Here is a 12,777-nt window from a genome sequence, read left to right as displayed (position 1 = left end):
AGGCAGGATACCAGATATACATACCCGTCCCAACAAAATATCTTGGTTGTCACCAAAATGAGTGGAAAATAATGCTGGCCTTTTATCTTGCAGACACGTCACTAACTGCTTCAAGTCATTATTACAAAGCTCATCCCCACTGATTTTGCCACTGTGGAGGGAGTCAAAAAGCAGAATCAACAATACTGGGATGTGCTCCTTTATTTGCAAGTTACAACTAAACCTATGATCCTTGGGCAACATCTACTGAGAGATCTTGCTGAAAAAACAGCCTAGAGGTCTAAGTGCAATGTCCTTTTTAGAAAACATACTGGCCACTCCCATACTGTAATCCTCATTGCTGCTCCCCAGTTTCATATAGCAGGACATCACAGACCACAGAGGGATAAAATGTTGAAAAAATGTCAACGTTTTGCTTATTGTCTGATATTTTAACCTGGCAAAGAAACCTACAGTCATCATCATCAAACAGACTTCATTCGACTTTCAACAAGTCATAAAAGTATCAAATAAAACACATCTATGTATATAAACACAATAAATAAATACAATGATAAAAGAATAAATAGTAAAAATAAAAATGCACATCATTAATTTGTCCATATACAAATATTTAAATAACCTTAATGAAATTTAGGCCTATGCGCCCATGGACTTCCTTGCAGTTAGTACTAAGCATTACAAATTTGCCAAAATTCTGCACATTTCGATAGAAGATAAAACCTGTAAGCTAAAATTTGCATCACGACACTGGCGCAAGTTAATCAATCTTAGAAATGGCAATAAAAAGCGTTTTCTCTGTTTGTCATAAAATTTACAAAAGAGGACCACGTGCATCGTAGATTGGGCTGCCTTCGCGTCACAGGGGCATACTCTTAAGGCTGTACTCCAGTCATTCATAGTCGGGAAAGTTACAAGACGATGGAAAGTGTCTAATCGTAATCTTGTAAGGACAAAACAATGTCGAGGGTTTGTTACACTTACTAGGTAAGGCTGCATGCCTTCTGTGGACAGAATTAGTTGGTTGGACATAACACTGGATTTTCTCGATTCATCTTCCCATCGCTGGTCTTCCAAGTACTTCAATGTCAAGGCCCTGAATTCTTTCTTGGTTATTTTTCCCAATGATTCTGGGTTTGTATAATAGTCTTTACAACCCATATTTCCAAAAAAGAGCATAATATATTTCAACCAAGGAACTCTTAGCGAGTGAGTTAGCCTCATACAATCAGATAGGATGGCCTTGTTTAATCCAGTGTGCTCCGAGGTCCACACTTTGTGCCATAATAATAATGGCTGTATCCTTATCAAATCAGCTACAAAAGAAACCCCTAATTCCATGTGGCTAATATATGACGATGTACCGTTTGTTACCATTAACAAGTATCTGAGAAAATCATTCTCCTCCGTCTGAATCGGATTACAATTAGTATACCCCCAAATACCTGAACCATACATGGCAGCCGGGATGCACTTAGCTTTGTAGATTTTTACCATATTTGGCGGGGTAATCCCCCCTAGCCTTTTAGAAAAAATCTTCAGAGCCGCCGTTGTTTTAATGATCTGGTCTTTTTTAGTTTTCACACAATGTGCCCAGGAACCCTGTTTGTCGAACATTATGCCCAGATATGAAAAGGTACAAGCTATCTCCACTTTGTCCTTTTGGATGGTAATATTGTAGATCTTACCCGATTGCCTACCGCAATTCATTATAAAAGTTTTGGACCGATTAACTGTAAGTCCCAGGTCTGTCATAAAGGTTATGCAGGTGGTTAAGAGTTTTTGGAGGGCGAATGGTGTCCTAGCCATAAGTACTGCATCATCTGTGTAAAGCAGTAAAGGGACAGCACGGTTGCCTATATGGGGAAGGTCTTTACATTTGCTTATCAGATCACGTTCTAGGTTGTTTATGTATAGTGAGAACAAGAGTGGAGCAAGAACGCAGCCTTGGCGCACCCCTCTATATATGCCGAAAGGCCTAGTGCATTGCCCTCTCATCCCATACCTTACTCTTGCTCTGCATCCTGTATACATGTCCCTTATAAACTGAACTATTGTTAATTCGACCCCCATGCTACTTAAAATGTCCCATAACTTCTCATGTAATATGCAGTCAAATGCTGAGGATAGGTCTATGAAGGCCAGGTACAAGTTATCCTCTCTGGTCTTTGTGTACTTCCCCACTAAATTCAGGCCCTGTTCCACTGTACCTATTCCTGTGCGGAAGCCATACTGCACTGGGGATAAGATGTAATTTCCTTCCGCCCATGTTTGGAGTCTATTTAAGATTATTCTCCCCGCTAGTTTAGCTGTTGTGTCAAGCAGGGAGATTGGCCTGTAGCAAGCTGGATTGAGGCGGTCACCTTTTTTATATAGGGATGATGATGGAATCTCGCCACGTCGATGGGGGGCCTTGTGTACAAAAGTCCCTCAATACCTGTGTCATTAGAGGGCCCCATGGGTGTGTGTTTCCCTTGTATAAATCTATTGGGACGCCGTCGGGGCCCGGTGCTTTCCTCGCTTTGCTTATATTTATGGCTTCCACTACCTCCTCTAAACTAAACTGGCGTATTACAGCCGAACGTGGGCCTTCCTGAGCATCTGGGGCCTTTAAGAAGACTGCAGAGCCTATGTCAGTAGATTGGCGGTATATATTAGAAAAATATACGATCCAATCCTCTTCCGAAATTGCAATTTCCATTCTGGGGATATCTGTATTCCCTAACACAGGAGTATTTATTATTTTCCAGAAAAGGATGTTATCCTTCGCAAGGCTAGCTTTATGTAAATTTTCCCACAAATTTCCTCTCAGGGTGGATTTCCTCCTTTTTATGGCTGTCTTATATGCCTGTCTACACATGCGTATTTCAATCGGGCATCTTATTGGGGCACTTAAAGCTTTTTTTAAACTCGTATGTGCTTTTGTGCAATCGTGGTCGAACCAGACACTTTTCCTTTTTTTCCCTGCCTTTCCCGGCCTGGTAGTAAGAACTTCCTTCACGCCTTGCGTTATCTGAGAAAGAGCACTTAAACATTTTCCTGGTTCTATGTCCTCACTAAGGCAGTCTACGAAGGCTTGATTGTATTTACATAATAGCTGTTTCAATAGAGCCTGTGAATCTATCTGGGACCATCTCAATGTATATCCATTGCTCGGGGCTAATTCAATGTCATTTACCATTGTGACCTTCTCGCCTTTAGCCAATGTAACAGGAGTTAGTGAGAGTTCCAAACTCTGAGGGAAGTGGTCGCTTATAGCAATGTCATGAATTGTATATTTAATAAAATAATATGAAAAATGGGTTGACATTAAAACATAATCGATCACCGTATCAGCGCCCCTTCCATTAAAAGTTGGTTTAAACTGTGGTTCTTTGAAATGTAATTCGTTTACAAAAGACAGGTTATGTTTTTGGGCCACTAAGTTCATCGCATCTCCTTGGATGGTATGTGAGAAATGAGGCCTTAAGCCAGTCAGTCTAGTTCAACACGTGTTACTATGCCTTATACAGTTCCATTTATACCCTGCCTTTCACACAACTTTGACTACCCTTCCAAGATCATTGAGTACTCATGTGATTTTCCAAATTATTGCATGTGCTCCTTTTCTATTCCTCATTAATGGTTCTAGGTTTGACAGCTAGTGGAGCATGAAGTGAGTCAGATAGTTTTGTCCAACTTGTCTTAACTAGCAGAAGGTGAAAAAGGTAATTTACCTTGATGTTTCCCACACCGTATGCCATGGGTTTTAAAATATTTAGACACATAATCAAAATGGTACTGTTGCTTTCACTCCAAGAAAGATTGGGCAACATTTGGTTTGGTTCGATGCCCTTGACACTGTGCTCAAGGGCATCAATTTACTATTGAACAAGGAATATAACATGCCTAGAGGCTATCATGTACAGAGTTGAGCACATAAATATTGCAATAAACAAATATAGTAAATAAATGCACAGATAAGATGGCCTACTCCTCAGATATGTAAAATTGACCTTTTGTCCTGAATTTTCACTCCTGGTCCTGAAGTTTTACAGTCCTGTCCAGAATTTGTCTCTTTGCCAGGTGGCTACTCTAATCAGTGATTTCTAAAGATATGACAACCATTTAACTTATTATTGTCCATGGTAGTGATAATGTAGTTAGAGAATCTGAGGTTCATATCCAGCTAGACGTGGGTTCAGCAATTCAATTTATAATATACCAACTTGCCTCAGGTTATTTGTAGTTTTGACAATTTAGCATTGCACTTTGATACTCCTTCAGCCAGTACGTTTCTCCAGGTCACTTTCTCTCTTCAAGATACCCTAAAGGCCACAGAAGCTAAAAAATCTGGAGAGGCCCCAGGATTTGATAGGATTCAGAGTGATCCATTCCATTTCAGGACTATTCATTTGAGGTCCTTACATTAATAACTTTTTCACTGCTATTGCAGCAGGAACATAAATCTCTGATTCCTGAAGGGGTACTGAACTATTCCCAATATACAACAAAAGGGTGTTGGGGTAGCCCTGGAAATGACTGTCCAAAATCCTTATTGAGAATATACAAAAATCTATAGTGTGCAGAATATGGCAGGCAGCCTTTGATTTGGCCCCAAGATATGAGGTTCTCGAAGTTTCTACAGGAGCAAGATGCCCCATACAAACTTAACCGTAACAGTGCTGTTATATTCTGACAATTATGCACCAGTTCGCTGGGGCGCAAATGAAAAGCTAACTGGCTGGCCAAACAAACAAACATATGTAAGTAGAGTTTGACAAGGATGTTTTCTTTCATCTGCACTTTATACTTTTTTTTCATCACCAACCCCATCAGTCATTTGTTGAGATACAATATTGCCTCTCCATCAAAAGTTCCAGCATTGCTATTTGTGGATGACACTCTGCGGACTTCCAAAACTCCAATGGGCCTGCAAGCTTTGACTGTTAATTTCAACATGTTTTGTACAACACATGATGTGGAAATCAATGCCACTAGGGCTAAATCTACGCCTTTTAATTCTCATAGCACCTTCCCCTCATATATTCTTATGTGTTACACTGTAGTAGAGAAGGTCTCAGGTTTGATTATTTGGGAATCAGGCTGCTGAATTCTCATTTATGGTGTCCGCAATTTGTTAAAAGCCAATTACCCTTAGATCATAGAATACAATTGTTAACGTTCTTGCTTGCATTCAATTTCACCTGCATTGGAAAATTATAGAGTCAAAACCGTAAGTAGGGGTGGGTGAAAAATTCCGCTCTGCTGTCAGAGTTCGCAGTGTTTTGCCCACTTGACATTCTGCTTGGAGCGCAGAGCTCCGCCAAAACTCCGCCAAATGCCATGTGGCAGAGTTTTTTATTACATACCGCTTGCCAACGTTACGTTGGTGAGTGCGAGTGGGTATTTGCATCCCCTAGCGCAATTTGTGGGTCCTAAAATGCGTTCTGGCAAGATTTCTCAGTGAGGGCAGTCGCAGCAAGTTGTGACCATTCACATTAAGAAAGCTGCTGCTCGAATAGAAAATCTACTTGGGCGACAGAAAGAAGCAGCGCCCACTGGTGCACCGTGTGGTGCCGTTTGCCCTGATTTTGCAGTGTAGAACAAGCTCCCAGTGCAAAAAATCAGAGTGAGCAGTGTGAGGTGCCCAAATTCTGCCCGCTTGATGAACTCCACAGAATCTTGCAGAGTTTTTATGTAACTCCACAAATTCTGCAGAGTGAAACTCTGCGAGTTTAGCCCACCCTTAGCCATAAGCACTGCATTGTATAGATCTGAAGTCTGGAGTCACTGTACTATGAATCATTTAATGCCTTCATTAATTCTCTCTTAAAATTACTCAAAAGCACTACTATAACTCCATTATGACTTGATCTTGGTTTAAAATATACAGTTCATGTTGCAAGTCTGGGACCTGCTTTATACTTGCTCTATACTTGGTCAGCTAAAGAGCTGGATATATACAGAAGTGCTCTCTTAGATCTTAAAAGATGACTGATGCTCTTAATGTCACCTGGCTGAAATGTGTCAGAGCTTGGTTTGACCAGTTGAGATTAAGTGGATTCTGGACTAACCCCCTAGTGGTTCTTACTAATGGTGCAAAAATTGTAAAAAATACATACTGGGAGCTAATGACTGGTAAATGGCTATCAGATACACCAGTAGGGAGTGGAATGATTATTTGTAATATTAAAAAATGTTGTAAAGTTTGAGGACTTTCTGGATTTGATTAACCTCCTTCCCAACCAAGTGTGCAATATTTAAACGTTAATCGTGGGATCCGCCAGCTAGCCGATTTTAGCCACAAATAGCCTAATTCAAAATGTTATCCTTTGTATAATCTTGCTAACTAGGACCGATGCCTGCATTGTTTTTTTACCGGGCTTATCGGAGACTGAAAATTAAACAGACTACATTGCTGTGTCGGAATAATAGAATTAAGCAATACCTTATAGACCTAAGAATGTTCAAATCAGACACAAGCAGCAAGGCGTTTTTTTGCTATATCTAGATGCTTAGTATTTTACTGTCTGTATTCAAGAGCTATAAAATGTCCTCTGAATTAGTTCTGTATTCCTGTTGCTATGCAGCCATTATCTATTTGTTATATTATCAAATGAACTATGTGAATTGAGATGTTAATGTATATATTTTAATCTCATACATTTCCTATGAGCTTCTGATTTAAATTTTTTATTGTATACAATTTTGTATGTGTTGATGGGTCTTTTTAACCGAAACAAAGATACATTGATTAAAATATGATGCCCCTCAAAGTCAAACACTTTTTCCAAAATATCCCAAATTGTTTAATTTGAGTGTAAAATCAACCCCCGCCAACACTTTCACGCATGTTGCTTAGCTTGGATCAGGAATAGTAAATCTGACCCCTCCAGCAGACAACACTTACCCCAATGTGGTTTATTTTGTTGCTTCAAATGGCTTCAGCAATGTTGCTTAGGTTGGAGTGTGAATAGAATATTTATCTACCCAACAGGTCCCAACAGTTTCTCCAATGTTGCTTAGTTTGAAGTGTAAATAGGACATCAGAACCCTGTCACCCAACTCAGAATCCAATGCTTTCCACATTATTATTTAGTTTGGAGTAGGAGTAGTAAATCTGGCCACCCAAAAACATATGTAAATGTTTAAACATTTACAGTTATTATGTGTTTTTTTCTAAGTTTTTAGATGTATTAATTACTACAAAATTCTGTAATCATAAGAATGTTTATTTGTAACCTTATTTTCAGATCAATTGATGGTCAAAAAAAGTATTTTAATTTTTTTAAGCAATTTACATTTTGTAAATTAAATATTTGTAATTTTTAAGATATGTTATTTTTTCATTAATTACAAGATATATTTATTTTAATTATATAAAATATACTTTAAAAAAGTAGTGCACCTTTGTAACAGGTAAAATTAAGTTTAAATAAATATATTAAGTATATTTTTAACACTATATTTTGGTTTTGCATATTATTATTTTTTATGTTAACATTAAAAGACAATATAATTGTAATCTATACTTTCGTATTTTTTTTTATCTTTAGATATTTTTGTAAGTTGACATTTTAGATTCAATATTTTTGTTGTTTTAGTAATTAGTGTAAGGTTGTCAATATTCAATGTAATTGAGAGATCAAAGAGTAGAAATAATATCATCAGGCCTTTTTATACCAGGTGGCGAACATTGTAGGTACAGTGTAGGAAACATTTTCCACTCCATCCTCAAGAAGAACTCCTGACAGTTCAGCTGCCTGGTAACAACTTTTTCCAGAACTTTGCCCAGGACTAGAAGACCTGAAAAAGCACAGTAAATGGGAGGGTCTTCTGGATCAAAGCTTTATTTCTTAGCAGTGTTGTAGCAGTAGACTGTTCAAGGTATGACAGGGCCTATTCTTCCGCTATTGATCTGTTTATGACAAGATATTAAACTCCAGTGAAGATATCTAAGAAGGAAGATATAGACCATGCTGGAATACCATTATAGCTGCCCTCCTTGTATTTATGTTTCTTTGCAACTCCCAAGACCTCGTCCAAGGTAGCTGACCAAAAACGTATTTTAGAGGGGTTGACACACCTAAGTTGTCCCAAATAGTAGGTATTTGGCATAGCAATAACCAGACCAATGTCATATATGGATGGTGCTTTCTCTTTAAAGTATTTACCTATGCTACTGCTAGTACTTTGACCTGGAGAAGTATTTCTTAGCCCCTCTTCAGGTGTCAACCCTTAATGTGTTCATGTAATGTAACAATATACGTTTGTGTGTTTACGGATCACTTTATCTCCTTTTTTTCTTCCTTACTTTAGCTTCTGACTGATGCGTTCTGTACTTCAATTGTTTTAATTCTCTTTATTAAGGTGCAGTGTCAGTTTGAGTTCTTAAATTGGTTGGAGTGATCATTCAATACCCACAATGTTATACTTCTGTGAATATTACCCTTCAAAGGGTCATCCCCTGCTTTCTTCTGGTAAAACTCATGTTTTCACCCAGTGGAATTATGAACATCTGACATTATGGTGCATTTCTGTGGCAGTAACTTCAAACTATCTGCATCTAAAACATCCACAGATCTTGTTTCTGTGAATCAGGCTCTGTCATTTGCATTCACTGATTTCTTTAGGCACAAAAGTATTACTTTATTTTGTCAAAGGACATATGACGATCTTTAGATCTCTACCTCTAGACATCTCTTGTTTAAAAGCAAAGCAGAGTGGTGTACCAACTAAGGTGGAAGCAGTAATTTCAAGCCAGATTTTGACTCCATTTTGACTCAATCCTGGATGTTTTGTGTGACATTAGTGAATTGTACCTGCCAGTGACTAAGGCCGTCTTAAGACCACCAGGGTTGCGGTGGTGGTCGGTCCGCCACCAATGCTGGGGTCTGACCGCCACATACTCTTTACTGAATGTACAGTTTTTATGTTTTATATTTCTGTTTCTGTTCCATTCCTATGTTTTATGAGCTTAGCGCTAAAGACGATATGTATACTTTTCATACAGGATCTCTACTTACCAATAATTTGAACTTGACTCGTAGGAGCCATTGTCATTGTCATCTTTATTGTTCAGTTAATTGAAACCATTACAATAAAGATAAAGTACATTATCTTAAATTTAAAATGTGGACATATGAAAATACCATTATATTGGCCCCCTACACAGAAGAGGCTAAGAGTGTTTGTACAAGTTAACATTCAACTGCGAGTGTATCTGAAACTCAGATTTGACGGAAACAAGCTTAGCCTTCTGAAATCCCTAATGCTCCCTGCAGGCCACTCCCACTAGCTGGGAGAACTGCTGCCTTAGTGCTAATATGTATTTTGCACATCTATCCAAAGCCCAGATTGTGAGAAGCAGATGTTAGATGCCTCCAAGCAAGTGCGCACCGCCAAAGCCACAGCTACTGGTTTAATTAACTGTGTCCTCTGAGAGGCTAAAGAGGGGCAGCAGCATAACAGGTATAACCAACTTTCATATTGGCAGGAGCAAAGCCTGCAGGCTCTATTGACCTTATGTACGGGCCAAGAAGGATTGAAGTCCTTAATTGGCAAGGCTACTGTGCGCATATAAAAGGTCTGCTGTGGAATTTCTGCGTTTATTGTCTCTAGAAAATATGGCTGTGGGGCCCCACCCTTTTAAAACTGGCACTACTGATGGCGATTTAACAGTCAGTAAGTCTTACTCACTTGAGATTTCCTTTGTTCATCTATTGATTGTTGTTTTCCTAGTTTCAAATGAAACAGTTTCTGCCAGCTGTAGGGAATCTATCATTTCAAATGTCTTCAGTGCATTGTTTGATTGCATGTACCAGGAGTTACCGGGAGTTTCAAAGATGAATCTTAAGTGGTATTTTAATGACTGCGTATTTGCCTTCCTGAGTCTAATGTAGTATTTCAGGATAGAAGCTTGGCAATCGAACGTCTCCAACACAAGACCCAGTTCCAATTTCAGCCTGGCATGTCGGACATATTTTGGTTGTAGTATTTTGTGGTATGCCCTACTGTGTGCTTGTTCTAAGGTGGCTTCTAGAGATCCAGGGTAGGCCAAGTTACCATACTGCAGGACCGGAAGTAGAGTCGCCTTTGTTACCCTCAGTATTGGGGCTGTCGATGCGCTTCTTAGTTGATTGTTCAGGTGGGCAATCCCATATGTAATTACAGCAGCTTTAGCTCTAATTGCACTTTTCTGTTTCAGTTTGAAACAGTTCCTGTTACCAAAGAAAACAACTTATCAGCACTATGAAGTCAAGATCTCCCTATCCATGCTTTTCATGGCACAAGAGACTTCAAAAACTAAGGGGCATATTTATACTCTGTTTGCGCCGGAATTGTGTTTTTTTTTTTTACGCAAATCCGACGCAAAGCTAACTCCATATTTATACTTTGGCGTTAGACCCGTCTAGCGCCAAAGATCTTGGAGTTTGCGTCATTTTTTAGCGTGGACACCTTCCTTGCGTTAATGATATGCAAGGTAGGCGTTCCCTTCTAAAAAATGACTCCGAGGCATGTGCGCCGTATTTACACTCCCGGGCAAAAATGACGCCCGGGAGTGGGAGGGTAAAAAAAAATGACGTCCAGCCGCTTTAGCGTCATTTTTTAACGCCTGGTCAGGGCAGGCGTTAAGGGACCTGTGGGCTCGGAAGGAGCCCAGAGGTGCCCTCCCATGCCCCCAGGGACACCCCCTGACACCCTTGCCCACCCCAGGAGGACGCCCAAGGATGGAGGGACCCATCCCAGGGAACTTAAGGTAACTTCAGGTAAGTATTTTTTTTTGTGGCATAGGGGGGAATAGGGGGGCCTGATTTGTGCCCCCCTACATGCCACTATGCCCAATGACCATGCCCAGGGGACATAAGTCCCCTGGGCATGGCCATTGGGCAAGGGGGCATGACTCCTGTCTTTGCTAAGACAGGAGTCATTTCAATGGGGGTTGGGAGTAAACAAAAATGGCGCTAATCGGGTTGAGGCGAACATTTTGCCTCAGCCTGATTCGCCCCATTTTTTGGCGCCCAAGCTCCATTTTCCTTATTTTTGACGCACACCAGGCAGCTCCGCCGGCTAACGTCATTCCATAAATAAGGCGCCCGCATGGCGCTTTGGAATGGCGTTAGCCGGCGTTGGTGCAGTTGTGCGCCAAAAAGTATAAATACGGCCCTAAACATTTAATTGTTTGGAGAATGCAATGTGACAATTTACATTGTATCAACGTTGTTCCATTAGGAGTATTTTAGGATTGCCAGGGCTGACTATCAACTAACAGTGATCAGATGAAAATAAACGGTGTCAACCCAGCAACTTGCAGGACACATTTATAGAATTAAATCAATGCAACATTGTCCATCATTTTTGTGTGTTTGAGTGAATAGATCATAACATCGCATAAAGGCTTTGCGCCAGGCACAAGGATCACAATAATAAAGGACTGCATTTTTTCAAAATAGGGTTTTCAAAGCCGTTCAGGGTATTCAGTTGCATCCCAAATGATATTCGAATTAGAAATGACCACATTTTTGGAATATGAAAGAGAATTTTTTTAGCAGCTCGAAGGATCTGATGCCAGAAATGTAAATTCAGAAACCTGGACAAAACATAGCCAACTTTGTCCAGAGATTATCTGAAAACAATCCCTTTTAAAAAAGAAACGGAATCAGAGTTTAGTTCCTCATAGCAGAAACTCCTTTGCAGGAGGACCAAGGCTCCCTGTCCACTGTGCTGTCCGTCATGGCACTTAGGCCCATATTTATACTTTTTTTGCACCTCATTTGCATAATTTTGTTACGCAAAAGCGGCACAAACTTACAAAATAAATTATATTTTGTAAGTTTGTGCCGCTTTTTCGTAAAAAAATGGCGCAATGCTGCGCAAAAAAGTATAAATATGGGCCTTAGTGCCCAGCCAGAACTGTCAAGTATATCATATAAAGTGAGAACTACCCAAAATACTCCTATGCTGGTCTATAAAGTCTTGAGTCTTTACCTTCTCTTGAACATAGACATTAGGCGCTCTAGGACCATGAGGTGGCATAGTAAAAAAAGTACTAATAAATATCTGCAAAGAGACCATATTTGTATGTATGTATGGAAGATTATCACCCATATTTATTAAGGGTTTCTACTAGTGCAAAATCACACAAAGTGCCACAAAGCTGCACAATGTTTTGCAGTGGTATTCACTTTTTAGGCCAAAAGGTTTTTTCTGCAGGAAAAGTGCAATTTTCTCAGTGCAAATAGCAATTTGTGCTGCTTTACAAGCAGGCGTTACTTTGGTGTAACTTGAGTGTATCCGTGCAAGCATCAAGCACATACTGTTTTTCACACAATGCCTGATAAAGTAAGATAGCCATACCGGGCTTTATGTCCCAAAAAATAACATCTCTTTAAGAAGGTGCTAACAAGGAGAAGTATTTTCATTTCTCCAAACATTCGATGCATTGGATGTGTGCTGCACTGTACGGTACACATTCAGGGGCATATTCATACTCTGTCTGCGCCGAATATGCGCCAAAAATGTTGACGCACATTCAGCGCAAACCTTGCCACGTATTTAAACTTTCACGCCCGAGCCCACGGATGACAAAATTCCGCCGTCTGCGTAATTTTTTGGATGCGGCAACCCGCCTTGCGTTAATCATATGCAAGGTAGGCGTTCCCATCCAAAAAATGACTTAAACGGCCGTACGTCGTATTTATGCTTTCGGGCAAAAATGATGCACGGCCGGGAGGCGGAGACGGAAAATGACGCACAGACCGATTTGCGTCAAAATTTAACACCACGGTCAGGGCA

The 12,777-nt window shown here is 39.9% G+C and overlaps 1 protein-coding gene and 1 long non-coding RNA gene across 7 annotated transcripts in view; one reads left to right on the top strand and one right to left on the bottom strand.

Moving 5' to 3' along the window:
• EML1 (EMAP like 1) overlaps positions 1 to 12,777 on the bottom strand; it is a 752,203-nt gene that overhangs the window by 552,790 nt on the left and 186,636 nt on the right. The gene's annotated exons all lie outside the window — the stretch shown is intronic.
• The window catches only part of LOC138260130 (uncharacterized), a 234,893-nt gene continuing 231,737 nt past the window's right edge, over positions 9,622 to 12,777 (top strand). The window contains exon 1 of the long non-coding RNA XR_011198811.1: positions 9,622 to 9,666. This is a non-coding gene — a long non-coding RNA (uncharacterized lncRNA). The remainder of the gene's footprint in view (positions 9,667 to 12,777) is intronic.

The sequence above is a fragment of the Pleurodeles waltl genome, chromosome 9, assembly GCF_031143425.1.
Source record: "Pleurodeles waltl isolate 20211129_DDA chromosome 9, aPleWal1.hap1.20221129, whole genome shotgun sequence".
In the NCBI taxonomy this organism is placed as follows: Eukaryota; Metazoa; Chordata; class Amphibia; order Caudata; family Salamandridae; genus Pleurodeles; species Pleurodeles waltl.
Note: the sequence above shows the minus strand (reverse complement) of the source record. Positions and strands in the feature narration are given on the sequence as shown.